Source organism: Muntiacus reevesi, chromosome 17, assembly GCF_963930625.1.
Source record: "Muntiacus reevesi chromosome 17, mMunRee1.1, whole genome shotgun sequence".
Classification (NCBI taxonomy): Eukaryota; Metazoa; Chordata; class Mammalia; order Artiodactyla; family Cervidae; genus Muntiacus; species Muntiacus reevesi.
Window position 1 is genome coordinate 5,866,103 of NC_089265.1, and position 25,069 is coordinate 5,891,171.

The 25,069-nt window shown below is 38.2% G+C and overlaps 1 non-coding gene across 1 annotated transcript; it reads right to left on the minus strand.

Annotated features, from left to right (window-relative positions):
• Positions 1–346: 346 nt before the first annotated feature.
• LOC136148831 (U6 spliceosomal RNA) lies at positions 347–453 on the minus strand. The gene has a single exon (XR_010659595.1). It is a non-coding gene; the product is annotated as a U6 spliceosomal RNA (small nuclear RNA).
• Positions 454–25,069: the final 24,616 nt, after the last annotated feature.

Consider the following 25,069-nt stretch of genomic DNA (forward strand, 5'->3'; position numbering starts at 1 on the left):
TTTTTGGCCATGAGGCATGTGGGATCTTAGCTCCCCAACCAGGGATCAAACCCGCACCCTCTGCACTAGAAGTGCAAAGTCTTAATCACTGGACCACCAGGGAAGACCCATGCCCCTTTGGCTTCTTTTTTTTTTTTTTTAACATTTCATGAAACATCTTTAATTTTTTCTTTAATTTACAACTCCAAATAGATACAATAAAAAGTATAAATTCTACAAATATCAATTTAGGTGTTCATTTTACATATACTTCTTTCATATTTTCTCAATTAAGTTTTTATGTTTATATGTTTAGCACTCACGACATCTTTCTTAAGTGCAAATTCCACCCATTATAAAATTAATGAAAAGTATGGAACGCTTCACGAATTTGCGTGTCCTCCTTGTGCAGGGGCCATGCTAATCTTCTCTGTATCGTTCCAATTTTAGTATATGTGCTGCCAAAGTGAGCACCCCCTTTGACTTCTAATTAGAAATTTATTTCTGCATCTTCTCTCCTCTAGAACCTACTGTTAAAGGCCTTCCTTAAGGGTTAACAATCCTTCACTTTGACTCAGTGAGACATGGTTTGCCTGCCTTCCAACAAATGCAAATTTTTAGTCACATCATAAACTCATCAACTGCTTCTGATTTTATAAAAAAGTATGAGCCATTTAAAATTTTTGCATAAATACAATAAATACTTACATTTACACAATTTACCTTCCCTTTTTTAAAGGTACTCCCGCCAAAAAGTTTGCTGTAATATACTTTCAGAAAAACTTTGGACTTACACTAGATTATAGCTTGAACATTTATATTCAAATAAAATTTTAAAAAGTGTTCAAGAGGGGAATAAATGATGGATAGGAAAATAATTTTGGGGTCACCTATCTTAGACAGTACTCTCTGAGTTATTTTACTTAATCTCCATAACAAGCATGTGAGAGATTAAGTTATAAAGATAATGAAACCAAGGAACTGTTGAAAGTCAGGATACTGTACTCATTGTAAGGGCAAGAGATGAGATTTTATCCTTGGTATAAATAACTAAATATTCTGTTTCTCTAGTATAGAAGTCTTCCTTATGAGTGTTTCAAGTATACTACTTATTTTTAGCATTTTTTTTAATCATCAAAATTTATTAGGAATTGAGTATACACAGTGTGAGGCGTCCCAGGTGGCTCAGTGGTAAATAATTCACCTACAAATGCAGTAGACTCAGGAGACATAGGTTTGATCCCTGGGTCAGGAAGATCATCTAGAGAAGGAAATGTCAACCCACTCCAGTATTCTTGCCTGGAAAATCCCATGGACAAAGGAGCCTGGCAGGCTACAGTCCATGGGATCACAAAGAGTCAGACATGACTGAGTAACTGAGCAACAATAATAATATAACAACATACACAGTGAATCCATTATGATAGGCACTGGAAAAATAAAAACTCTGATTTCCATCTTCAAAGATGGGAATTTAATTGGAATGAGAAAACACACAACCCATATCTTTGATAACCACACCATGGTACAGACATAAAAACAACTAGGTTGGTTCTTGTTTATGGAAAACTTCCTAGAAGAGATGTGAATAAAACCTCAAAGATGGGCAGGAATATACTGTGAGGAGGCAGACTCTATCATCTGCTTGGGGGTGGTGCTCAGCATACTGCATTCAGGTGATGGTAGGAAGGTCCCCTTACTAGTGCTAAGTCACTTCAGTTGTGTCTGACTCTTTGCAGTCCCAAGGACTGTAGCCTACCAGGCTCTGTCCATGGGATTTCCCAGGCAAGAATACTGGAGTGGATTGTCATGCCCTCTGCCAGGGATTCTTCCAGACTCAGGTATTGAACCTGCGTCTCTTATATCTCTTGCATTGGCAGGCACGTTCTTTACAACTAGTGCCACCTAGGAAGAGCCCCAACTAGAGATGTGCTCAAATCAAAGAGCTATGAGAGGGTGGAGGGTATATGACCAGTTTCATCAGAATTGGAAGGGTAAGGAGGAAGTTCGGACTTAATGATATAAACAAAAAAGACAATATTAGAATCTTAAGAGCACTAAAATAATCATAATGATGGAAGCATTTAAAAACATTGTGGGGGGAATTTCCTGGTGGTCCTGTGTCTAGGACTCAGTGTTTTCACTGCTCAGCCTGAGCTTGATCCCTGGTGGGAGAACTAAGATCCCAAAAGGCATGCAGTTAAAACCAAGAAAAAAGAAACAAATTAAAAATATTATGGGGCCAAAAGGGACTATGAATGATGATACCATTTTACAGTTGGAGGACAATTGAGATAATTTAGGCTTGAGGTGATAAAATCTCATTGAAGATGATAGTACACATGTGGGAAAATGGAATCTGGTGATTTATTAAAATTATGAGATCTAAGGGAAAGTTTCAGTGATAATTTTTTGATTTAGAAAAATGTTTTTTCAATTTACTTGATTTTAGAGGAAAACCATGTTATCTAATCCAATTGGTACTGGTGTTTGGTTGCATAAGATGACAACTTGACTTTAAACATATAGACCTTCCACATTTTCTTTTCTTTTCTTTTTTTTTTTTAAAGTTTTTTTTAAAGGGGACCATTTAAAAAGTCCTTATTGAATTTGTTACGATATTGCTTTTCTTTTCTCTTTTGGTTCTTTTTTTTTTTTTTTTGTCTACAAGGAATATGGGATCTTAGCTCCCCAACTAGGGATCAAATCTGCACCCTCTGCATTGGAAGGTAAAGTCCTAACCACTGGACCACTAGGGAAGTCCTCCACATTTTCTTCTGGGGAATTTTCAGTTCAACACAGAGTAAATGCCAAGTCTAACAATTTTTAAATTTGCAGCAAAATCGAAGCAGCAAGCAGATAAGAAATGAGATAGAATTTGATATTATAAGGCAAAAGTTTTAAAATGTATTTAAGAGGAGGAGAGAACAAGATGGCAGGGTAGTAGGTGGGTGTGGAGTATGTTTCTCTCCATGGATACATCAGGAATACACCTTCAGACAGAGAAGTGCATGCAGAACACCTGCTGAGAGTGGACAGGAGTAGCTGACCAGTGGAAAAGAATATATAGAACCACACAAACCTCAATAGGATGAAGGAACTAGGGAGAAAAACAGGAGTGTTAGTAGGACACTTTGGTGGTTGGGGAGCTGAAGCAGGAGTCTGATCCCCACATCAGGGCAGTTGTCTGAGTCAGAGGAGAAACATTTAAGGCTGAGAGTGAAACAGCTGATCTGTGGCAGCCTAAATAGAATGGGAATCAGACAATCCTTGCCGCAGCCATACACACTCCAGAGAAGGAATGCTGGTCCCCTGAAAGGCAGAGTTGCTGGGAGCTGGAGTTTAGGGATTGTGGAGAAATCCCAGGGCGAGGCCTGCTGTTGGCTGCAGAGAGACTAATCAAGGGGATGTGAGGGAGGAGATTGTGGGCAGAAATGCTTGTAGAGGGAAGTCGGGCAGCCATGGAAGAAAGGCGATCCTGCTAAGTCATGCGTAGGGGGTGGACCCAGCACCATAGCCTCTCTCCTCACATGTGAGCATAGGCAGCTGAACAATAGGCAGTTTGGCCCATCAAACGCCTGATACACTGAACTACAGAGTAGGGCCCCACCCAGGATGCCTCTTTAAGTGCCTGGCGCACCAAGTTACAGAGTAGGATCCCAGCCAGGGGGGCCCCTCTATGTGCCAGACATGTTGAACTACAGAGAAGGACTCCGGGAAAGGGAACACTCTAAGTGCCTCAAAAGGTGGAGCTACAGAGAAAGACTGGCCAAAGAGGGCCTCTGATAACCAGCTACAAGAAGCTTGAAAAAAGACTCTGATAGGGCTGTAACTCCTGTGACAGAGGCAGTCCGTGTCCCCGCACACTTGGTGCCGCCAGGGTCCCCGCAAGCCAAGCAGCTGCACCACCTTCATGCTCAATTCTCACTGGGGCAGAGCTGCCACAGGCAAAAAAGTCTTGCGTCTATATGTACAGGGTCACTTTGGTTGTGTCTGACTCTTTGTGACCCTGTAGACTGTGGCCTGCCAGGCTTCTCTGTCAGGGAGTGAGGTTCTCCAGGCAAGAATACCGGAGCATATTGGCCAATACTGGTCGCCATACCCTTCTAGAGCACTTTATTTCCTGCTGCCCTAGCCACCAACTCCCCTGAGTACCTGGTGCTGCCAGAACCCCTGCAACCCAAGCAGCTGCACTACCTCCACACCTGGCCCTCACGGGGTAAACCCAAGTCCTCCAGGGCAACCTTAGGAGCAAACCCCAGTGGATGACCCATATGCAGAGGTGGAAATAAAACCACAATTGAAACCCAGGGGCAGTGTGACTAAGGAAGAAGACCCAAAACCTTCCCACCAGCTGTACAACCTGCAGATTAAATCCATATGATCAACTAGGCAGACTTTGTGTCTATGGAATATATAAAAGGTCATGGAGAGTTCCCACAAAAGAAAACGCACTAGTTCTGATAGCTGTGAACATTGCAGGCAAGAACACACAGGAGTAGGACCAGATTAGAATCTGAGCTGCCCCCACATCAGGTCTAGAGATCAGCACAGTGTTGAAGGACATCCTAGGGAGGTGAGGTGGACTGTGACTCTCAGCGAAGGAAAGGACTCTGACAGCAGTGACTCAAAAACAAACAAAAAAAAAAGAACAAACAAAAAAAAACACAACCATTTATTCTTCGTCTTTTTTTTTTTTTTTTAATTCTATAGAATCTTTTGGATATTTTTTCTTTTTTTCCTTCCCCCCCCGCCCTGGTTGTAGTTGTCGATTTTATTGGCACTATGAAATCCAATTAAGCTTTTGAGCTTTTTTTTTTTGAGTCACATTTTTTATTGTTGTTACAAACATCTGCTTCTACATTGGGCTTTCCTGATAGCTCAGTTGGTAAAGAATCTGCCTGCAATGCGGGAGACCTGAGTTTGATCCCTGGGTTGGGAAGATCCCCTGGAGAAGGGAAAGGTTACCCATTCCAGTATTCTGGCCTGGAGAATTCCATGGACTGTGTAGTTCATGGGGTTGCAAAGAGTCAGACATGACTGAGTGACTTGCACTTTCTTTCTTTTTTAATTTTAATTTTAAAGACTATTATTATTTTTTCTACATCTATTCCTTTGTTTGCCTTTCCTACTATACTTTTCTCCTTGCAATTAATCTTTAACATATATAAACCTTCTTTATCTACCTCTATTTAACTTTCATATCTATTCTTTCTTTCTTTTCTTTCTCTCCTTTCCTCTCAACATATTTGTCAGTTTTATTTTCATTACTTTATTCCCTAATTGGCACTTTGCTTTAGTTTTTTTTCCAGTTTGTGCTTTAGTTAGTTTTGTTCTTAACTGGTGAATATAATTTTTGATTCCTTTGTTCACTGGGTCAGTCTACCATACTTTATATTTGTTGGACCGTTTTGACTTTGCTCATGAATGTATATGTATATGGGTATATTCCATTATTTTAGTTGTTATTTGCCTGATTTTGTAACTGCCATTTGTCTGGTGTTCATCTTTGGTTTCTCATTTTTGGATATTTGTTTTAATCTTACTTAATGCCATAACAAACTACTTGCGGAATTTTTGTTCCTGAACACAGATCAAGCCTTGAGTCTTTGGAGTAGGAGTCCTGACTCCAAGACCCTAGACTATTAGAGAACTAACCCTAGGGAGTATCAAATAGTGAGAACTCACACAAAGGAAACCACTTGAATACAAGACCTGGCATCACCCAACCAGCAGTAGCACCCTGTGCAGGACACCTCATCTAAAACAAAACAAATTCAAAGCAAATCACCAGCAGGAAGGATTACTGCCTCACTCAGCCTTGTCCATCAGAGGAAAAACAAACAAACAAAAACTCAGCACAAATCTCACCCTATATGAAACTTACACAAACCCCTGAATCAACCATGGGAAGGCAGAAACCAAAAGGAAGAAAAGATTCAACCTTGAAGACTGGGAAAAGGAGACCTCAAACACAATACGTTTAAAAAAAATAATGAAAAGTCAGAGAAATAATAAACAAATGAAGGAACAAACTAGAAACACAGAAGTCCAAATAAATGAAGAGGAAATAGGCAAACTACCTGAAAAAGAATTCAGAATAATGATAGTAAAGATGATCAAAAACTTTGAAAACAAAATGGAGAATATGCAAGAATCAATTAAGAAAGACCTAGAAGAATTAAAGAATAAACATGCAATCAGTACAATTACTGAAATTAAAACTTCTCTAGAAGGAATCAATAGCAAATATCTGAAGCAGAAGAACGAATCAATGAGCTGGACGTTAAAATGGTGGAAATAGCTTCTAAATAGCAGAAACATTAAAAATAATGAAAAGAACTGATGACAGCCTCAGAGACCTCTGCTACTGCTGCTGCTAATTTATTTCAGTCATGTACAACTCTGTGCAACCCCATAGAGAGCAGCCCACCAGGCTCCTCTGTCCCTGGGATTCTCTAAGCAAGAATACTGGAGTGGGTTGCCATTCCCTCCTCTGGGACAATGTCAAATGCATCAACATTCGAATTACAGGGGTCACAGGAGAAGAGAAAAAGAAAGGGTATGAGAAAATTTTTGAAGAGATTATAGTTGAAAATTTCCCTAACACAGAAAAGGAAATAAGTCCAAGAGGCACAGAGTCCCATACAGGATAAACCCAAGGAGAAACATGCCAAGACACATACTAATCAAACTAATAAAGACTAAATACAAAGAAAGAATATTAAAAGCAGAAAGGGAGAAGCAACAAGTAACATACAAGGCAAGCGCCATACGCTTAATACCTGATCTTTCAGCAGAAACTCTGCAGGCCAGAAAGGAATGGCAGGATCTATTTAAAGTACTGAAAGGGAAACATCTGAAACCAAGATTACTATACCTGGAAAGGATCTCACTTAAAATTGATGAAGAAATAAAGAGCTTTTCAGACAAACAAAAGTTAAGAAAATTCAGTACCACCAAACCAGCTTTACAACAAATGTTAAAGGGATGTACATAGTCAAGAAACACAAGAGAAAAAAAAATCAACAAAATCAACCCCAAACAATTAGAAAATGGCAATAAGAACAAATATATCAATAATTATTTTAAATGTAAATAGATTAAATGCTCCAACCAAAAGACACAAACTGGCTAGATGAATAAAAAAACAAGACCCATATATATGCTGTCTACAAGAAACCCACTTCAGACCTCAAGACACATATAGACTGAAAGTGAGATGGTGGAAAAGTATATTCCATGGAAATGGGAAGCAAAAGAAAGCTAGAGTAGTAATCTTCATATCAGACAAAATAGACCTTAAAATAAAGAAGATTACAAGAGATAAGGAAGGACACTACATAATGAGCAAAGGATCAATCCAAGAGGAAGACATAGCAATTGTAGATATCTATGCATCCACCATAGGAGCGCCTCAATACATAAGACAAATACTAAGAGACATAAAAGGAGAAATTGACAGCAACACAATAATAGTAGGAGACTTTAACACCCCACTCACACCAATGGACAGATTATCAAAACAGAAAATTAATGAGGAAACACAAGTACTAAATGTTACATTAGATGAGATGGATCTCATTCATATCTTCAGAACATTCCATGCAAATGCAGAAGAATACACCTTCTTCTCAAGTGCGCATGGACCATTCTCCAGGATGGACCACATCTTGGGTCACAAATCAAACCTCAGTAAATTTAAGAAAGCTGAAATTGTATCAGGCATCTTCTCTGACCACAACACTATGAGACTAGATAACAATTACAAGAATAAACCTGTAAGAAACACAAACACTTTGAGATTAAATAACAGGTTTCCAAATAAGGAATAGGCTACTGAAGAAATCAAAAGCGAAATCAAATAATTTCCAGAAACACAACTCAAAACCTATGGGATGAAGCAAAAGCAGTTCTAAAGGTGACATTTATAGCAATATAATCTTACCTCAAGAAACAAGAAAAACATCGAATAGACAACCTAGCTTTACACCTAAAACACTGGAAAAAGAAGAAACAAAAAATTCCAAAATTAGTAGAAGGAAAGAAATCATAAAGACCCAAGCAGAAATAAATGAAAAATAAATGAAAGAAACAATAGTAAAGATTAATAAAACTAAAAGCTGATTCTCTGAGAAGATAAACAAAATTAACAAACCTTTAGCCAGACTCATCAAGGAAAAAAAGAGAGAACAATCAAATCAATAAAATTAGAAACGAAGAAGGAGAGGTTGCCACAGACAATGCAGAAATACAAAGGATTATAAGAGACGATGATGAACAACTATATGGCAATAGAATGGATAACTTGCAAGAAATGGACAGATTCTTAGAAAAGTTCAATCTTTCAAGACTGAACCAGGAAGAAATAGAAATTATGAACAACCCAATTACAAGCACTGAAGTTGAAGCTGTGATCAAAAATCTTTCAGAAAACAAAAGCCCAGGACCAGATGGCTTCACAGGAAAATTCTATTAAACATTTAGAGAAGAGCTAATGCCTATCCTTCCAAAACTCTTTCAAAAAATTGCCAAGGAAGGAACACTTCCAAACTCATTCTATGAGGTCACCATCACCCCAATACCAAAACTAGACAAAGACAACACACAAAAAAGAAAACTACAGGCCAATATACTGATGAACATAGACGCAGAAATCCTCAAGAAAATTTTAGCAAACAGAATTCAACAACACATCAAAAAGCTCATACACCATGATCAAGTTGGGTTTATTCCAGGAATGCAAGGATTCTTCAATATATATAAATCAATCAACGTGATACACCACATTAACAAATTGAAAAAAAAAATGATAATCTCAATAGATGCAGAAAAAGGCTCTGACAAAATTTAGCACCCATTTATGATTAAAACACTTCAAAAAATGGGCACAGAAGGAACTTACCTCAACATAGTAAAGGCTATATATGATAAGCCTACAACAAACATTATTCTGAATGGTGAAAAACTGAAAGCATTTCTTCTAAGATCAGGAACAAGACAAGGATGTCCATTTTCACCACTATTATCCAACATAGTTCTAGAAGTCTTAGCTACAGCAATCAGAGAAGAAAAAGAAATAAAAGCAATCCAGATCAGAAAAGAAGTAAAGCTCTCACTGTTTGCAGATGACATGATACTGTACATAGAAAACCCTAAAGATAGTATCAGAAAATTATTAGAGCTAATCAGTGAATTTGGCAAAGTTGCAGGATATAAAATCAATATACAAAAATCACTTGCATTTCTATATACTAGCAGTGAAATATCAGAAAGGGCAATTAAGGAATCAATCCCCTTCACCATTGCAAGAAAAAGAATTAAATATCTAGGAATAAACTTACCTAAGGAGACAAAAGAACTGCACACAGAAAATTAAAAGACACTAATGAAAGAAATCAAAGATGATCATAAACAGACGGAGACATAGTCCATGTTCCTGGGTAGGAAGAATCAATATTGTAAAAATGACTATACTACCAAACACAATTCACAGATTCAATGTGATCCCTATCAAATTACCAATGGCATTTCTCACAGAACTAGAACAAAAAGTTTCTCAATTCATATGGAAACACAAAAGATCCCAAATAGTCAAAGTAGCATTGAGAAAGAAGAATGGAGCTGGAGGAATCAAACTTCCTGACTTCAGATTATACTTCAAAGCTACAGTCATCAAGACAGTATGGTACTGGCACAAAACCAGAAATATAGACCAATGGAACAAGATAGAAAGCCTGGAAATAAACCCATGCATCTATGGGCACCTTATTTTTGACAAAGGAGGCAAGAATATACAATAGGGCAAAGAGACCTCTTCAATAAATGGTGCTGGGAAAACTGGACTGCTACATGTAAAATAATGAAATTAGAACACTTCCTAACACAGTACACAGAGATAAACTCAAAAAGGATTAAAGACCTAAATGTAAGATCAGAAAGTATAAAACTCTTAGAGGAAAACATAGGCAGAACAGTTGATGACATACAAAGCAAGATCCACATCCTAAGTAGCGGAAATAAAAACAAAAATAAACAAGTGGGACCTGATTAAACCTAAAAGCTTTTGCACAGCAAAGGAAGCTATAAGCAAAGTGAAAAGACAGCCCTCAGAATGGGAGAAAATAATAGCAAATGAAACAACTGGCAAATGATTAATTTCCAAAATATACAAGCAACTCATACAACTCAATGTGAGAAAAACAAACAACCCAATCCAAAAATGGGGAAAAGACCTAAACAGACATTTATCCAAAGGTATACAGATGGCTAACAAACACATGAAAAGATGTTTAACATTGTTCAATATTAGAGAAATGCAAATTAAAACTACAATGAGATATTACCTCACATCAGTCAGAATGACCATCCTCAAAAAGTCTTCAATTAATGCTGGAGAGGGTGTGGAGAAAAGGGAATGCTCTTGCACTGTTGGTGGGAATGTAAATTGATACATCACTATGGAAGATGGTATGGCGATTCCTTAAAAAACTAGGAATAAAACTACCTTGTGACCCAGCAATCCCACTCTTAGGCATATACCCTGAGGAAACCAAAATTGAAAGAGATACATGTATCCCAATGTTCATTGCAGCACTATTTACAATAGCTAGAACATGGAAGCAACGTAGATATCCATTGACAGATGAAAGGATAAAGAAGTTGTGATACGTATACACAATGGAATATTACTCAGCCATAAAAAGGAATGCATTTGAGTCAGTTCTAATACGGTGAATGTACCTGGAACCTATTATACAGAGTGAAGGAAGTCAGAAAGAGAAAGATAAATATTGCATTCTAATGCATATATATGGAATCTAGAAAAATGGTACTGAAGAATTTATTTACAGAGCAACAATGGAGAAACAGACATAGAGAATAGACTTATGGACATGGGGATAGGGGAGGAGAGGGTGAGAAGTATGGAAAGAGTAACACAGAAACTTAGATTACCATTCGTAAAATTGATAGCCAAAGGGAATTTGCTGTATGGCTCAGGAAACTTAAACAGGGGCTCTGTATCAACCTAGAGGGGTAGGATGGGGAAGGAGATGGGAGGGAGGTTCAAAAGAGAAGGGATATTTGTATACCTATGGGTGATTCATCTTGAGGTTTGACACAAAACAACAAAATTCTGTAAAGCAATTATTCTTCAATAAAAAATAAATAATTTTAAAAAAATGTATTTAAGCCACATTTTATTAATTTCCAACATTCTTAAAGGTTAATCCACATGAATTCCTATTGATTTTTAAAAACTGTACTTTTCCCAACCTTAATAAAATCATGAAATGTTTATTTGCAAGAATCACTTTAGGACTTTTTTTAGAGTTTTCAGAAACACGAAACAAATAGAATTGCCTAATTTCCTAAATAAATGAAGTTAAGCTGAAAAATTATCACTAGTTTCCTTGAAGTCATCCATCAGATGGACAAAAGCAAAGACACTAATGAAGCATAAGATAGTTACTCCAAAGTTATCCTTGGACATGGTATCCTTCTATCTTTTCTCCCATCTCACTTTCTTTTAAGTCTAAGACTTTCATTGATAGATCTGAATGGCAGAGCCTTGGTCATATGTCAGCTCTGACTGCATGGCAGGCTGGTTAAGTCCATTCCTGGCTTCCACTTTGGCGTGCCATGTCCATAAATTAGAAAGGACCTGAAAATAAGTTCTTAAAATTATCAATTCTCACAATTGAACACTATCACTGATTTCATATCATGTCATCTCATGCCAAAATGAATTCTTTTCAAGGGTGCATACGTGCATGGTTGCTTAGTTGTGTCCAGTTCTTTGCAAAGTCAGGCACTGTAGCCCACCAGGCTCTTCTATACATGATATTTCCCAGGCAAGAATACTGAAGCGGGTTGCCATTTCCTTCTGCAGGGGACTTTCCTGAACCCAGAGATCCAATCCACGTTTCCTGCATTGGCAGGCGGATTCTTTATCACTGAGACACCTGGCAAGCCTTTTCAAGAGTAAAGGACTTAAATGTGAATATCTCAACTCTCTATTTTAAAATATAATCAAATTCAGTAGGCTGAAATATATAAAAAGAAATAGATAGAAGGAACCTTGTGTGTGTTCATCATGGATGATCATCTCCACTACAATTCATCTTTCAGATGCCTCTATGTGATAATCATATTCCACCTAGTGTTTTATAGAATGAATAATTCACAAAAGTCCATTTTAGTGGGTAATATTTCATTTAGTGAGTGTCTGGATGGCCATTTACAGCTTTTAGGTCTCTCAGAGATTTTTAATTATGACAGGATGGGCACTGTGCAAAGTAATGCCAAAACCCAGCCATACATTACTTGTACTTAAGAAGTAGGGGAGTCTGGAGTTGAGTACTTTAGCTGATAAAGTGCACATTTTTCACCCACCAGACTTCAGCTCCACTTGTCTCTGACTCCTTCAAATTAATTTAGTTCTATCAACGATGCTACCATTAGTTGATAATCCAGGAGGCAATAGATGCCATGAATATTTCACCCTTCATTGGCTTGTTGGTGTCTCTGAGCATGTGCCAAATATAAAAAGGAGACCCACTACCTTTAGCTTTGTACAAATTTGGTGAATTGTTAACAGTTTTGAGCAGGACCTGGGATAGACTTGGGGTGATTATTCTAATTTTAATAAGGGAAAAATATTAGTATATTAACTAAAGTGTCCCACACTCACTGAATTAAGGATGAATTTGTGTTTCTAATATTAATTTTGTGAGGATACAAATTACTTTTGGAGTTCAGTGTTCTGTATTTGCCTCCCACTCAGTCTTAGGAAGTCCCTCAGGTTAGAGTGAAAGCCTAATATCCAGTGTGTGCATGCTCAGTCGCTCAGTCGTGTCTGACTCTTTGTGACCCCATGGACTGTAATCCACTAGACTTCTCTGTCCATGGGATTTCCCAGGCAAGAATACTGGAGTGGGTTGCCATTTCCTTCTCCAAGGGATCTTTCCAACTGAACCCACATCTCCTGCATTGGTAGGTGGATTGTTTACCACTGAACCACCTAGGAGGTCCAATTTCTGCATTTTAGCACATAGTTTGTGCTTAACATATGGGAGGGGGGTTGGGGTAGGACCCAAGGTCTCACGTTTATGAGGACCAGATTGACCCACTAAGAATTCTATCAAAGAGGATTTGGGAGTTAATGATCAAGCAAAAGGATACAAGAATTAAAACTCTGAAAAGATAATATAAAAAGCTTTCCAGGAGTACCTCATTTAGACAGGAAACTCATGTAGAAATAAGAAATAATCAGATGTCTATGTTTTTTCTCCTGGGCTGCTGATTGGGTGGAAGACTGAAGGTACACCGCACTTTTGGGTGAGTACTTTTAGGGTCTACTTTAAACATCTCCCAACTCATCCTGGGGAAAACTTATAACAAATTCTCTGAATGAGGGAAATTAGGAAACTAAAAGGATGAGGCCACCTATCCAGGAGTCACAATCAGGGAGAGAGAACTCAGTTGTGAAGACTTTGGGACCTTTAACGGACTTCCCAAGTGGCACTAGTGGTAAACAGCCAGTGCAGGAGATGCAAGAGTTGAGGGTTTGATCCCTGGGTTGGGAAGATAGCGTGGAGTAGGAAATGGCGACCCACTCCAGTACTCTTGCCTAGAACATCACATGGACAGAGGAGATTTGTGGGCTATAATCCATGGGGCTGCAAAGATACAACTGAGTTGGATACAAGTGAGCAAATGAGCACTAGCACTGGGACCTTAATAACAGGCTTTAAGGACCACAGGGAGCCCTATGGTTTACCCTAGTGACACAGCCTGGCTGCGGCCTGAACTTGAGGGGCAAGATGGCATTATTCTCAACTGCAAGCTACACTTGGGCTTGATCAGGAGATAATGTGACTCACTAGGAAGGTCTACAGTGGTCGATTGGAACATGAACAATCCATCATGGCCATGGAGGTTGGGTTTTTCTGTCCATCAACTACACTTCAGTAAAAATAAATAAATGAAATGAAAAGAACAAAAGTTGATATTGATTAAATATTGAAATGAAATATTTGGGTATATTGAGTTAAATAAAATGTATTAATAAAGTTAAAAAAAAAACCTAGTAAAAGTCATTCTGTTAAAGAGTATAATTCCCCTGAATCACAGCATCCATATTCTGAACACTTTTTAAGCACATGGCTCGCAAAATAATTCATAACCTGAAGACCGTGACAGATGGCAGATTCTGAAAACAGAGAAACTCTTAAAAAACAAACAAACAAACTTCTTGAGCATTTCTCTATGTATTGTTTGTATTATGCTTTTCCTATCTATCCTACCCCTGGCTGAGTTGAATTAGGTGGCAAAGGATATTTGATTATGTTAGATTTCTGCCCTAAGGTTAATAAGTAATATTTGTGATCTGAAACAGTTATATTACATTGATAGTGTCAGGAATGCCTCCCGCTGTGCAAAAAAGGTGTCAAAATGCCAATAACCAAGTGTGTGGGGAAGGTGGTGGGGACTGTATCTGGCCACTCAGTGGGCAGGTCATAAACTCTTAATAAGTGGCACTTGGGCTGGGAAAGCCTCATAATTTGTCGACACATGTCTTTCCCTCTGAACCACCAAACCCCATCAACTCACAGCCTGCGGCTTTAACTGTTTCCCTGAGCAAATCTCAAGATATTTCTTTCTGACTTTCCTGTAAATAGATGAAGAGAGAAGTCACCTTAGCTTTCAAAAGTCTATTTTAAACCCCCCAAAGCAGCTCATCCGTTTTCATCTTTTTAAAAGCAAATTACAGCTATGAATTGAATATCTTTAAAATGACATGCACTGAATCACAAGTTTGCATTTAAACCTCTTGATGAAGATATGAATCTTGAAGGCCTTTAGAACCAGCTCATAAAATTTCTCATTCAGTTGCCTTTAAGGCAGCTGCAAAGACTACCCCACTTGTCTGGTTTTAAAATGGATGTAAACATTTAAAAAAATTTTTTTTCCAAGTTAGCATTCATGATAATTTATAAAAATATTTCTTTCTTTCCCTCATTTAATATTTATTGTACCAGGCATAATTCTAGGATTTGAGTTACTAGTGAAAAGGATAGATGTGTTTGAGAACTTTGTGTGTGTGTGTGTGTGTGTGTGTGCGCACGCACGCTCAGTCACTCAGTTGTGTCTGACTTTTTATGACTCAACAGGCTATAGCCGTCCAGGCTCCTCTGTCCATGGGATTTCCCAGGCAAGAATACTGGAGTGGGTTGCCGTTTCCTTCAGGGGTTCTTCCTGACCCAAGGATCAAACCTGTATCTCCTGCTGTTGCATCTCCTGCATTGGCAAATGAATTCTTTAGCACCATGCTATAAGCATAATCCAATAATGGATTTTGGCTAGTTTTATACATAAACTGCTTCCATATCCGTGGAGTTTAGTGCTGTCAGGAGATTACTGTGATCTTTTGTGAAGCGACAGCCTCAACAATTACTGACATTATTCTTGTCCAGCCACTGTGCATAGCATTTCTATACTCATCAGAATCAGAATCAAGGGGATAGTCCTCCCTCCTGGTCCTCCACTCTATTACTTGCCAGTCAAATAATTAATCTGCCTACTACGTCTTGAATAACTACAATTCAGAACCTCCACCATTCCGATCGGGATGATGCTGGAGAAAAAAATCATAAGAAACAGATCTTGATTACTCCCAATGTACTACTTTTTCTGTCTCTCTTTTCTTATTTTAGTTTCATCTATATAGTTATTAGGGCTTCTCTAGTGAAGAATGGAGAAGGCAATGGCACCCCACTCCAGTATTCTTGCCTGGAAAATCCCATGGATGGAGGAGACTGGTGGGCTGCCGTCCATGGGGTCGCTGAGTCAGACACGACTGAAGTGACTTGGCAGCAGCAGCAGCAGTAGCAGTGAAGAATAGGAATTCAGCGATAAAGAATCGCGTACCAATGCAGGAGATATGGGTTCGATCTCTGGGTGGGGCAGATTCCCTGGAGAAGGAAGTGGCAACCTACTTGGGAATTCTTGCCTGAAAATCCCATGGACAGAGGAGCCTAGCTGGCTATAGTCCATGAGGTGGCAAAGAATCGGACATGACAGAGCGACTGAGCATGCACAATATAGTCGTTAGTCCTGCTTTTTATTCACTGGGGAGAAAAATAAAAGAGATGGGAAAGTGTCACACATGTATTGGGATGTGTAGTAGTTGCATTTTCAGGTGGAGATTTTCCAGGTAGACGTGTTAAACTCACATCTCCAATGGCTCCCCCTGGAAGCAGAATACAGCTGTGGGATGCAGTGGGCTTCCCTGTTTGGATGCTTTACCATTCTACCAATATTTCTCATTGTTGGAATTATGTTTGTCGTATTAAAAGACATGAAAGATTTGAATCAGGTTAGAGGGTGTTGATACTCATCTTCTGCTATGACTGAAGAACTCTTTCTATTTTCCGGTTTATACTTTTGGATGAATAACAATGTTTTTTCCCCATGAATGTGATATTATATCTTGAATTTAAATTCTCACACATACTTGGTGGGGAGGGGTAGGATAAATTGGGAATTCGAGATTAGCAGATGCACATTTTTATATGTAAAATAGATATACAACAAGGACCTATTGTAGCACAAGGAGCTATATTCAATATCTTGTAATAACCCATAAAGGGAAAGAATCTGAAATACATATAGACTTCCCAGGTGGCTCATTGGTAAAGAATCTGCCTGCCAAGCAGGAAATATGAGTTCAGTCCCTGGGTTGGGAAGATCCCTTGGAGAAGGATATGGCAACCCACTCCAGTATTCTTGCCTGGAGAATCCCATGGACAAAGAAGCCTGGCATGCTATGGTCGATAGGGTTGCAAAACAACTGGACATGGCAGAGGGACAGAGCATATATCTACATCTACATCTACATCTATATCTACATCTACATCTATAGATATAACTGAATTACTCTCCTGTATACATGAAAGATTGCAAATCAATATACTTCAAAAAAAAATTCTCACACATCCAGCATGACCGAGTTTGAATCATATTCCTGCTCTCCAGCTTCAGAGCCTTTCTCTGCTGCTGACTATGCAGGATATCAGGGAGTTGTTAATATTTTAAAGTAAATCTATGGGAAATAGGGTTTCTTTAAAAGCAACCAAAATTGTGAGAAATTTTTTTACTTTTTAAAAAGACAGTTGAAACAGTTGTATCTCTAAATAATAATTCATCTTTGTAGGAAAAAATGTTTAATTTAATTTGAAAAAGATTTATGCATAGCTCAACCTAAAGCATCATTCATTAGAGAGATGAATGATTTTTTGACAGTAGTACCGTTTCTTTGTATAGTTTGGTGGGGCTTCCCTGGTGGTTCAGATGGTAAAGAATCTCCCTGCAATGCAGGAGACCTAGGTTTGATCCCTGGGTTGGGAAGATACTCTGGAGAAGAGAATGGCTACCAACTGCAGTATTCTTGCCTGGAGAATTCCATGGACAGAGAAGCCTGGTTTGAGCTATAGTCCATGTGGTCACGAGGAGTAGGACAAGACTGAGCAATTAACACTTTCACTTTTTACTTTTCATTTTATGATTGTTTTTGTAAATGACAGAATATCTATCATTTTAATGCATAAATTAAACTTTATTATATGTTTAAATAACTCAAGTCTGCATAGATACAATCTTGACTATATTCACATTGCAGTACTTTTGATACTCACATTAAAATAACTGTCATTTTACACATTAAATAATATGCCAACAAAGTGGCTTTTTAAAAAAAGGTTTGAGTAAGGCTATGTTCAAAATAGTAAGAAAAGATAAGAAACACATCTTGCTTATTTGTTAAATTTTATGTTATTTGCTGTAAGTTAAAAATTAGTAATTTTTAAAATTTACTAAATCTACCTTTATTCCTTATATCTTAAGGCTTGCAGTATTGTTCCCTTTAAAACTCCCACCCTAATGGGGTCAGTTCCCTAAGCACAGGTTTTATAACCATGGAAAGCTGCACACGTCCTGTAATATGCCATTTCAGTTTTTTACATCCAGCCTCACACTTACAAAGGTACTAAAAGATGCCGTAGAGTAATCGGCAAATATACGACCTCATATCGTCTAAAAGCACTTAACAGAAGGGGAACGACTGCAAGGCAGCAAATTTCCTACAGCGGTGCTTTCCCAAGTGTGCTAAGGTAATTAGCCTCAATAGGAGATAATTTTGGTTCACAGGGGTTGCTGTTGCTTTAAGCCTTTCTGGGAAATTTGGATTTTCCATTGATAGCAGTTTTAACAGGTCACACTGGAGCCAGAGTGAATTAAAGTGAAGAGCCACACAGTCTAAACAAACATTCCTTACCATTATCAGAAGCCTGACAACATAATAGCATAAACTATAGTCATGTGGTCGCATTTGCAAGTAATGCAGGAACAATTAAAAATCAAAGAAATGCTACATTTCCTAAACCAGACTGAAGTTGAGGTAAGCAAGTTTAAAATTGCCACTCTGCTCCCCCTTCTCTAGAAAATTTATATTGTATTTTTAAGTTGAAAAAAATATATAACACTTTATTTAAATCATTCTTGTGATTAGTCTACTTCTCTCTTTTGTAAAATTAAGGCAGAGTGTGGTAACATTATAATACAATTTCAGGTTTTTAAACCTTGAAAATACTATGTGATTTGCCATACTTATTTTAAAAGACTTTTCTATTTTGTCAAAAGTGCACATATTTAGAGCTACAATTCCACTTCATTTTGTATTTTCCCCAAGGATGTTGATAGAACATGGTTTGTTTATATTTACTATGACACTTTTTAAAATATGTGATGGGTAATGTAGTTACATGTTAAAAGTGAAATATTTTTGTATGTACTTTTGCTTATTTTTATAGTTAGGAGATTAAAAAAAAACTCATAAAATGGATGTAATTATATTTCAGTGGGCTATAATGTGACAATATTTGTCAATAGTTTTGGTATTCTAATATTACTTGACTACTTTTAGATAAGAGTTCTATAGATATTAAAAATTTAACAAAATGCTTTTGGCTACAGAAAGTCTTATAAGGTGGCAACAGACTCTGTTGTGTTTAGGGGAGATTGTATTAATTGTATTTCAAAAATCTTTTAAATTTAGACTTTCTGTGTGTGTGTGTGTGTGTGTGTATTTATCTGCACAGATTTTACATGTCCATGCTTTGAGCTTTATGACCACACATTCTTTGCTTTGTAAGATCCCCATTTTCAAATACTCTGCTTCCATAAGTATATTCAGATTTGCCCAAGCTTACTATTTTTGTTCAGAAAAGGAAATAAATCAGTTACCAAAATACTAAAACATCTTCAAGCTAGGCTTAGTTGTTCCTATGGCAAAAAATTGTCTAAGTAGCATTTTGGCAAAAGGCTCACTTTACCCTTAACTTTATCCTGGTTTGGTGTCTGAGGGAAAGAATTGAATATTGTTCTGAATTCATGCTTTGGGGTCAAGTGATAAGTAAGCAGGAAATATCAAGATGCACCAAAATGGAAGACAGAAGGAATTCAATTCGTCTTATATTTTAAATATCTTTGGTACACTAAAAACTGCACAAAGTACTATATGGGATACAAAAACTAGAAATATCCATTTTGTCCTCAGGAAACATACAAGCAATAGGGAGACAAGATATAGGAAAGGAATTACTACACTAGATAGTGTGAAAATGTTAGAAGAAAAGTGCTAAAAACAAACAAACAAAATATAAGTTCTTGAAAATATTCCCAGTTCGGTGATTCCCAAGTCAGACCATACTTGAGAAACATCTTGAAAGATCTTGATAAAAAAAAAAAAATCCATGTTATTAATAGTACTTTCCCGGACCCACTGAATAAGAGTTTCAGAGCGGGGTGGGGGGAAGGTGTAGAAATTAGTAATGTATATTTTTTTAAAATTTCTCTTGATAATTTTGAAGCACAACAATTTGGAAACACTCTCCTGCTGTTGGAGATCATGAAATTCTATATAACTATGTGTTTAGCTCTCCTAATGATTTCCACTGACTACGCTAAAGCCTTTGATTGTGTGGCTCACAACAAACTGTGGAAAATTATTAAAGAGATGGGAATATCAGATCACCTGACCTGCCTCCTGAGAAATCTGTATGCAGGTCAAGAAGCAACAGTTAGAACTGGACATGGAACAACGGACTGGTTCCAAATCGGGAAAGGAGTGTGCCAAGGCTGTATATTGTCACCCTGCTTATTTAACTTATATGCAGAGTACATCATGCAAAATGCTGGGCTGGATGAAGCACAAGCTGGAATTAAGATTGCAGGATAAATATCAATAACTTCAGATATGTAGATGATAACACCCTTATGGCAGAAAGCAAAGAGGAACTAAAGAGCCTCTTGATGAAAGTGAAAGAGGAGAGTGAAAAAGCTGGCTTAAAACTCAACATTCAGAAAACAAAGATCATGGCGTCCAGTCCTGTCACTTCATAGCAAATAGATGGGGAAACAATGGAAACTGTGAGAAACTTTATTTTCTTGGGCTCCCAAATCACTGCAGATGGTAGCTGCAGCCATGAAATTAAAAGACACTTGCTCCTTGGAAGAAAAACTCTGACAAACCTAGACAGGTTTAAAAAGCAGAGACATTACTGACAAAGGTCCATATACTCAAAGCTATGGTTTTTCCAGTAGTCATGTGTGGCTGTGAGAGTTGGACCATAAAGAAAGCGGAGAGCCGAAAAATTGATGCTTTTGAACTGTGGTGTTGGACAAGACTCTTGAGAGTCCCTTGGACTGCAAGGAGATTCAACAAGTCCATCCTAAAAGAAATCAGTCCTGAATATTCATTGGAAGGACTGATGCTGAAGTTGAAGCTCCAATACTTTGACCACCTGATGAGAAGAATGGCCTCATTGGAAAAGATCCTGATGCTGGGAAAGATTGAAGGCAGGAGGAGAAGATGACGGCAGAGGATGAGATGATTGGATGGCATCACCAACTCGATGGACCTGAGTGAGTAAGAACCAGGAATTGGTGATGGGCAATGAAGCCTGGTGTGCTGCAGTCCATGGGGTCTCAAAGAGTTGGACACAATTTAGTAACTAAATCACCACCACAGTACTTGTTAAGCTTCAGGGCTGTTTCAGTCAGACTCTTTGAAATGTTAATGCCCTGGAAGAACAATTCCTGACATTTAGCTTAGATTTCCAGGAGAGTGGGAGGTGGGAACACAATGATTAGAGAGAAGACAACTTCCAGATGAGGATGGGGGTGGGGGTGGGGGACCCAAGAATTTAGAAGATGGGGATTATACATCTTTCTTTCCCATTTAACAGTTTGCAGACCTAACTTCTGAATTCTGATTTTCTAATCTTATTATGGTAGCTTTCAAATCTGTCATTTTACTCTGAGTTTATCTTCTTTCAACACAATATTTATTAAAGTGTAAAGTTCATTTTATTTTAATTTGCTCAGAATATACTATTTCTGCTAAATTCAATAAACTTGAATAAATAACAATAAAGCCAGGAAGCAAAGTTCCCAAGAAAGTGTTAAATGTAAGATATTTTTTCATTAATACATACATATGACCAAAGCCCAGTGCCAGTTTATGGAAAATGGCAATATTTCATATCTTTGAGGTCATTAAACAAATGGATATAAAAGGATATAAAATGTTTCCGACAGTATTGCTGAGTTCAACCAGCTGGATTGCAGTGAGATAGAGAAACTTTAACCAAGAGCTCCCTGTGGGAAACAATAAATTTATCTCCTTCTTGGGTTAAAAACAATAACAGCAGCAGCAATAGTCCTATGAGAAGGGATGACTGGGGGAGGGAAGAACAGATTCCAACATAGCTTTAATGCTTCTTCTATTGAGAACCTCGTGCTGAGGCTGTTCATCCATCCTGGCAAAAAGGACTCCAGTTTTGAGCACCGAAGAATTGATGCTTTTGAACTGTGGTGTTGGACAAGACTCTTGAGGGTCCCTTGGACAGCAAGGAGATCCAACCAGTCCATCCTAAAGGAGATCAGTCCTGGGTGTTCATTGGAAGAACTGATGGTGAAGCTGAAAGTCCAATACTTTGACCACCTGATGTGAAGAGCTGACTCATTGGAAAAGACCCTGATGCTGGGAAAGATTGAGGGCAGGAGGAGAAGGGGATGACAAAGGATGTGATGGTCATGGACATGGGTTTGGGTTAACTCTGAGAGTTGGTGATGGACAGGGAGGCCTGGCTTGCTGAGGTTCATGGGGTCACAAAGAGTTGGACACAACTGAGAGACTGAACTGAACTGAACTGGGTTAAAAACAATAACAACACCATGCTTTCAGACCATGCAGACTTTTGACCCAAAACCATTCTATTCCTGGCCCATAACACAATTTAAAATACCTCTGAATCAAGGCACAGGAAGAAAGTACTTGAGATGCAATGAGTATCACATTCTGTGAAAATTCCCCAGCAAAGGAAGGTGCCAATGAGAAGCTGAAACATTAAAATAGTTCAAAAGGTGTGTTGAATGTTGCTGGAATATGTAGTTCAGTCCTCAGTTTCTGTGGATCAACCCTGGAGCAATGACATTGACAACCAAGGAAATAATAATTCAGGCTCTACTGATTTTATTTTGCAGTTACTTTACGTTTTATCCTAAATACTACATGTACAGAAATAAGTTACTTTATGTATTGACTGACTATAAACTTTTTGTTTGTTTGTTTGTTTTGCTTTAGCCCATGTTGAGAAATAACACAGAAAATGTAGACCAGACCAGGAAAAGTATTTAAAGACTTAATAATCATTCAGATTATTATTAAACATTCAACCAACAAGTATTTACTGGGCATTGGCTATATACAACCCTTTCTGAAAGATTATGAAGTGATATAAATTTAGAAGACACAGTCCTTATCTTCAAGGAGTTTTCAGTCCCACTGAGAAGATAAAGGACATGAAATATACATATATACATATACATATATATATATAACAACAACATATATATATAACAACAATTGCCTGAGGAGGAAGGTGAGTTGGCTGTTACCTGCCTGCTGGGTTTTGGGGGCACCATAGAATAACAGCCCTTGACTAGCTGGTGTTGGTGACATGAGAACAATTGGAACCCCATTTTGTTTGAACCTCCCCTCTCACAGCTTTTTTCCTGAAGCAAATCTCTTAGCAATCTCTTACTGCCTATTTGCTCAGCAGAAAATGGAGAAGGTAACTATCACATTCATAGAAATTGGGTGAGAGATTTTAAAAATGAGATAAGTCTAAAAATAAGTTGTATTTTTAATCATGTAGCTTGACTTGGAATCTCATAGCTTATCGAATTGTATGATGTTTATATCAGAAGAACAGGAAGCATGGTACGAGGGGATGAACTGTGTGACTTAAGTACCCATGAAGAAGAGACAGGTAAAAGAACTGGCTTCACAAGTCCCAGAGACAGGCTCCAAGCAGGGCCCAGTGGATGAGGGAGCAGACCTGGGTGGTAGTCCTGGGTTTTGAAAGATCTCTGCTCAGAAATGGACTGAAATGTACCTGAAGAAGATCGATGGATGTGGAAAAGAAGTGAGCCTAATATGGCCAAAAACATTTCCTAGCTGACTCTGTATTGTTTGTTGACACCCAGTTTTGACTTTGTTATCAATTGGGTAAGGTCAATTACAAAAAAGACAAAGATGAGAAACGTAGCAAACAGTAATATCACTTCTTTGGAGTAGACAGAAGCTCTTTAAAATTATTTTTGATTTAAAAAAAACCCCTTTATACTCAGCCATACAAAAGTCAGATCATGCACCCATATAACATTGGCTTGTGCATAAAAAAGAGACATAGTATTCTATCTGTGTATGTTTGATAAATATTTGTATTTTGAGATCACTGCAGTCATAATGGGATTCTAGCAGAGTGATTTGTATGAAGTAGGTTAAGTAATAAAGTCACTACCATTAAAACTTGAATGAGTTTCTCTCTAAAAATTCCTAATGTGGGACATAATTTTGATCTGACATAGACCATAAATGACCTAGATTAAACAGCAAACCCCTTGAGAGAAAAGAAGCTCTTTTTAGTTTTATACAATACTTAGTGCATTCAGAGAGTTTAGTTTTTTAAAAAAGCATTCACTAGGCTAATGAAAGATTATTTTTAAAAGGTATGTCTAAAAGACATCTCTAATGTACCATGCCCCAAATTACATTCCCAGTCTCCTTGCCAAACCTGTTCCTCCCACGTGTGCTGTGCTGACTCTTCAGTCATATCGCTCTTTGCGACCCCACGGACTGTAGCCCACCAGGGGTTCTCCAGGCAAGAATACTGGAGTGGGTTGCCATGCCCTCCTCCCAGGGAGCTTTCCGACCCAGGGATCGAAACCACATCTCTTGTGTCTCCTGCATTGGCGGGTGGATTCTTTACCACTAGGGACACCTAGGAAATCCATTCCTCCCGTGCTTTGCTAAATCTCAGTAAAGGGCAACTGCTTTCTACCCAAGATCAAGTTCAAAATTTGGAATCATCCTTGCCTCTTCTCTCCTCTCAAATCCACGTCTGATCCATCAGCCCATCCTATCAGCCTCTATGAGGGTGTAGGCTAAGTTACCCTAATAAAGAGACTGAAAAATAGAGGCTTAAGGACTTTAGAAGTTAGTTCTTTGCCATGTGAAATGTCAAGAAAGTTAATAATTATTCAGGGCTCTGGGACAGCGGCAGATCTGCCTTGCTCAACACATCCCAAGGTGCTGTGTTTCCAGCAGTTTCCAGAAAGACTGGAGAAAAGATGAGAGGCAAACATGGGACGACCATCTTGATGAGGACAGCTAGGAGCTGGCACTGAGCACTTCAACTTCCCATCCACTGGTGAGAGCCTCATCAAGTGGATGCTCTTGTCTGCAAAGGAAGCTTGCAGACGCAGTTTCTAGTTGGGTATACATATGCCCCAGGAAGGAGAGAGGAGATGTGAAAGGATAGCCTGTGATGTCTGCCACAAACTTTTATTTCCAAAATAAATTTATTACCAATTATCTGTCATCTCTACTACTATACCACCTCTGCACTACTCCATGGACTCTCCATCTATCACCCCACTGAACTGGCATTACTGCTTCTGT